The following is a 5,777-nucleotide window of genomic DNA, read 5'->3' as shown; positions in this document are numbered from 1 at the left end:
AGCCCATCTGAATTAGGACATTTAGGCTATCCATCTAATAGTAGCCCACCAATATCTTATTAACAGTAGAAGTTAAATCTTACTGTAGTCTTCAAATCTGGGTACTGTCTTACGTTTTAAAATCACAAAGGGAGTTTAGTCCCATCAGGCTAACGTGACAGTACCGACTCATGCAGCTGTAAGGTTTTCTTTTTCTTTAGTTTTTACTCGCGATCTTTACAACACACATTGCATTACGTATTTCATGGCACACTCGTTTTATGCGTATTTGGCGCCACCTATTGTTGTGGGTGTATTATTGACATGTCAAAGTCTCGACCCTGAATATAAGACGACCGCGTTTTTTCAGATGTATTTCCAAGAAAAAAAACATTGTCTTATATTCGGATCAATACGGTATATAATATTATAATAGCATTATATAGTGGTTCAACGCATTTTTTTGTCACAGATCGGACTATTTTTTCGGATAAGCAAGAAAAAAAAAATTTAAAGCACAGAGAATGACAACTGGCGCTTTTCCACTGCATGGTACGGCACGGGACGGTTCACTTTTGGGGGGGGGGTTTCCACTGGGTACAGTACCTGGTACTTTTTTTAGTACCACCTCGGTTGAGGTTCCAAGTGAACCGTTCCGTTACCAAAACATGACGTGTAAACTCTGCTGATCACGGATTGGCCGGAGAGAATCGCTACTACCTGAACTTGCAACACAAACACAACAGAACCGCTAGATTTAAATCAGCACAGCCAGCGAAAGATCGAACGCAACTGTTTTGAACGAGCGCACCTGTTTTAACAACCAAAAAGTGGCTGTTTCCCTGTCTGTTGAGGAAATACAGACGTTCCTCTCGTTGATAGCAGAGCAGCGGATCCAGCAAGAGCTTGATGGGGCCAGGCAGAATGAAAAAGTTTTTCAGGCGGCGCAACTATAAACGACACGTGAATAATCCCGCCCACTCTAAAGCGGTACTGAACTGCAGTGGAAATGCAAACCAAGCCGAGCCGTTCCGTGCCGTACTGAGCCGTGCCGAGCCGAGTTGTACCACGCAGTGGAAAAGCGCCAAATGTGAAGGGTTTTTGACATAGGCTAATTTTATGTGTGTAGGCCTATACGCAACTCAGTATTTCCGCGCTGTGTGAAACAAGTCTCTATGTTTGGGTGCGCTTTGTGTGCGAGAACAGCGCGTGAGTAATGAATTGAGCTCTCCTTCGTTTCTTCTTCTTGTGGTTTAAAATTGCTTGTACGTGTAAATTGGCAGATTAATCTGCGAATCATGTGCGTGCCGAACGGTAGGGTCCGTTTAACTCCAAATATGTGACAGATCAGAGAGAGATTTCTGAACACAAAAATAATCTTTCATTTACTTATTTAACATGAAATTGTCAAATTGCTACTCCATATCAATCGCATACAAAGAAAATACAGAATAATTAGAACAATCTAGGGCCGTGCGATTAATCGAAATCGAATCGAAATCGCGATTTGAGACGTTGCGATTTCCTAATCACAAAGCCTGCGATATGGACGCGATATTACTCTGTTCTAGAGCATATGCATGACTGCCAGCCTTGAGTTGCAGTCTTACTAACCAATAGAGTGAGCGGACGGGAGAGAGACAGAGTGGGATTATGGCGTCCACTGGGTCAGGATAAGAATTTTTGTGATGGTTTCTATAGTTTTTTTCAGCAGGGTAATGATACCCATACTGTGCTGCACATTATTGACAATATTGAGCTGAAGCTCGACTTTGCAACTTTAAAATCGCAAATCAAATTGCAATATCTGTCAAAAAAAAAAATCGCAATTTGATATTTCCCCCCAAATCGCACAGCCCTAGAACAATCATTAACATAACAGAGTGTATCATAGCCTATCTATATACATATTTCCCAGAATGTTCTTGCCACCCGGTAGCAATTCTTCCACGGGCCGGTAGTGGGTCGCGACCCGGTGGTTGGGGACCTCTGGCCTATAGCATGGTGTATTTTATTAGTTCTGCTAGTAAAAGTTCTGATTTATATATAGGCTGAGTGAGTTTGACGTTGTATTTTGTTGTTGCTTCAACTGCATTCAAGCAATTGACGGCGAATTGCCGAATTAGTAAAATGCGCACTGCACTTTTAAAGGGTTAGTTCACCCAAAAATTCTGTCATTACTCCCCCTCATGTCGTTCTAAACCCCGTAAGACCTCCGTTCATCTTTGGAACACAAATTAAGATATTTTAGATGAATTTTGAGAGCTCTCTGACCCTCCCATAGATAGTAGGGGTGCAACGGTTTAACTTACTCACGGTTTGGTTTTAGAGTCACGGTTTTGGTACGGTTCGGTATGTGCTATGTTTAGGGAAAAAACTATATTGTCAAATAAAAATAATGAAGATAACAAATAATCTAACTACAAGCAACAGCACAAATAAATACAATAGAGCAAAGATACAAATAAAATAAACAGTGCTTTTCAGGTTTTTTAGGTAGGTCTAACAAGTTTTTAGGTACAGAAATTGAATAAAGTAATCAAATGTAAAATAACATTGCATATTTGACTGTATAAATTAAAGATTAATCCTTATTAAAGTTACAAAAGTTATTCAATCAACAGCAGTGAGTGATTTCCGTGTTGTTGCTGTTTGATTAACATTAAGAAAGTGCTGTCACTTTAAGAGAACGCACTGATACTGTATGTTCAGCCGACTATGTCTGCTAGGATACTCACCAAGATGGGCATTTTGACAATTTTTTAGTGAATTTGTCCATTCAAGCACAATACTTCAAAGAGAGCTTAATATTTGCGCGCGTTCTGAGAGGCGGGTTCACGCACAGATCTTCTAACACGTTGATAACTGCATAATATCATTGCGCCTGCTGCACCCATAGTACGGCAGCAAAAGTTCCTTGATCATTACACCGGAATGAGAGTATAGTTCCTAGCCATATCGGCCTAGAAAATCTCAACTTTTCATTTTCCACCAGCCTTAGTATACGATGTAACTACAGAAGAGTCAAGTTTTAAATAGGAAAAATATAGAAATTCTTTGGTCATTTTTGAGCGAGATGCTAACGGTCTAATCGGATTCAATGATCTATGCTAAGCTGCAGCTAAAAGTGCTACCGCCAGGCCCGGAGATCGGCTGAATGGATTCGAAAACGGTAAAACTCAACTGTTTAACTCTAGGGGAGTTGGAAAATGAGCCTATTTTCAAAAATAGTGGAGTTTTCCTTTAATGCTGCATTCGAGACAAAGTTAGAAATGAGAATATCGGAGTAGAAATACTACTTCCCAGCTTCCTTGAATTTCAAGGAAGAAACTTTCACAAGATGGCGCCATGACAACGAAAACATTTTATGTTCTGCGAATTATGGCAAAATCATGAATTAAAGCAACGTTAAGGCTATCCCAAAATCTGTTTATTGTCATTCGTTATTAAAAACGTATAAACTGTCAAATATAATGCTATGCAGTTCTTGGAACCGCGTTTTTTTTTTTTTTTTTCAAATGAGAGGTGGAAAAAAGTTCCAAGTTGAGTTGACTGGAACGTAGATTATTTAATTAAATTGAACTAAAAAATGATTGATTCACTAACATTTTGTTAAAGGTGTAGTTGCTTTGAAAGTGTTGATAAACTTTCTGATCATATCACAAGATTTCTTTGAAACAAGCTGTGGCATTTTACAAATATAAGCTGATTTGATTTGGAATGTGTGTGCACGTGTCCTGTATATAGACAGACAGATCAAAGAAAACATCAAAGAAGCATTCCAACATTCAAATCGAACCTTTTTTTTTTCATTACAGAAGCCTTTGAACTTTTGAACATTATGGACATCTCAGGTGCTAAGTGAACGTTTACATTGAATGATTTTGCCATCACAGGCGCCTTCCAATGTTCAAATCGAACACTTGTGTACTTCAAGCTTTTGAACGTTAGAATTGAACATTATCAGACATAAATTAATAATGTTTTTTAACATGTTAATTAATAAATGAATACATGTTTTTTAAATTAATGAAGACCAAAGCTGCTGCACGCGCCTGTGATGCCCCAAAAGTGCAGCCTAGCTAGAAAGCTCAGTAGATTTTGAGACACAGCCAGAGTGAGTATAGTGACTGCAGCAGTATTTAATCTGCAGCTCTGTGATCAGATGACGTTGACGTGTGCACTTCAGGCCCTACTCGATTTCTTTGCATATAGACTTTTAAACCATATACTGATTATGCCTATCATTGCACACAAACGTGGCTAAAAAGAGCAGCTAACCCAATCACATCTACATGCATAAATAAACGCACATTCACCTACATATGCAGAGCAAATGCATATTTAGTCAATCGAAATAATTTGCAAACGTGTATCGACTCACCAACAGCTCGTTCCGCTTTTTATATCTTATTTTCTCGTTCACTTCTCTTCTTCAGGTTGATGTGTATGTGTGTGGAGGCTTTAAAAGCACTAGGCCTGTGTGTGTGTGTGTGTGTGTGTGATCTGGATCTCTATAAGCTACGTGGCTCTTTCACACTTGAATAGTACACCAGTTTACAGTCTCAACCCTTATGCACTCGCTTTTTTCTACGTCTGAAAACGTCCAGGGGCCGAGACAGGTCGCGATCGTCCAAAGCAAACAACTTTTCCCCGCGAGTGTTGTTAGTTTTCACGGCCGCCTCCATCCACAGCGAGCGCAGGCTCTTCAAGCGTCGGGATAATCGCCATCGTTTTCCGCTGAAGAATGTACACACACGTCACTGCGCATGCGTATCACAGCCGCGTCAACTTTCATTGCTTTCGACTTTTCTGTCTGTAGTTGTGCAGCATTTGCATACGTGTTGTTAACAGGGACAATAGTGCAATCGAAGCAAAAGCTGTACGAAAGGCTGCATAGTGTTTAAAATCGATATCTATTTATATTAACTACAATATCCTGTTACAGGCCTAAATATTAAAATTATTTTATTAGAAAATCACTCGAAATTCAATTTTCAAACGTCCAACTACCTGGAAATGTCTTACGTGTGGGAGGTTTCGGTGTCCCTCATTGGTACCGACAGATGGCGCCACAAGTCGTGTAGTCCCTCCCACAGGGGGGCTCGCAAGGTTATGGTTTGTAAACGTAACGCCCCTGGATCAGGCCTCTGTTTAAAGGGGTCATATGATGCGATTTCAAGTCTTCCTTTCTCTTTGGAGTGTTACAAGCTGATTGTGCATAGATAAGATCCCTGAAGTTGCAAAGACTAAAGTCTCAAAACCAAAGAGATATTCTTTATCAAAGTTAAGACTCTGCCACGCCCCCCTAAAACGGCTCGTTCTAACACGCCCCCACATATCTACCTCACTATGTGGAAATATTTGCATAATGCCGCCCAAATGTGCACGCAAAGAAAGAAGGCGTGGTTTCAGTAATGCAGTTAGTGTTGAAGCAGCCATGTCAGGGAGACGCTGTTTGTTTCTAGGCGAAAGCAAAAGCACTTTATTTGGCCTTCCGAAAGTAGATGCATTTAGGAATCTTTAAGATTACTTACAACAGAACAGCAATGCATTTTATGGACGACCGTTTCGTGAACCTAGGAGAGGAGGTAATTCTGACTTTGCTATGACAATCTGGTGCTTCTGAATCAGCTACTGTTTTGTTATTAGTTTAAGTATTTGCTATTGACTGTTCAAATGCTGAGTTTTGCGCATTGTGTGTGTGTGTATGTGTGTGTGTGTGTGTGTGTGTGTGTGCGCGCACGTGTGTGTGTGAGAGAGAGAGAGCAAAAGAGACCAGCTTCATCACTGTGTTT

At 40.2% G+C, this 5,777-nt stretch overlaps 1 protein-coding gene across 3 annotated transcripts in view; it reads right to left on the bottom strand.

Moving 5' to 3' along the window:
• The window catches only part of LOC107593468 (fibronectin type-III domain-containing protein 3a-like), an 86,424-nt gene extending 81,372 nt beyond the window's left edge, over positions 1 to 5,052 (bottom strand). For 2 of the 3 annotated variants that reach the window (XM_016283200.1, XM_016283202.1), the window contains exon 1: positions 4,364 to 4,737. The gene's annotated coding sequence lies outside the window, so the exon portion shown is untranslated. Of the gene's footprint in view, positions 1 to 4,363; positions 4,738 to 4,992 lie in introns of those variants that run through there. The other variant, XM_016283201.1, reaches the window with a different exon arrangement.
• Between the last annotated feature and the right edge of the window lie 725 nt (positions 5,053 to 5,777).

The sequence above is a fragment of the Sinocyclocheilus grahami genome, unplaced genomic scaffold, assembly GCF_001515645.1.
Source record: "Sinocyclocheilus grahami isolate Dianchi unplaced genomic scaffold, SAMN03320097.WGS_v1.1 scaffold171.1, whole genome shotgun sequence".
NCBI lineage: Eukaryota > Metazoa > Chordata > Actinopteri > Cypriniformes > Cyprinidae > Sinocyclocheilus > Sinocyclocheilus grahami.
The sequence above is the reverse complement of the archived record's forward strand: the minus strand, read 5'-3'. Positions and strand labels throughout refer to the sequence as shown.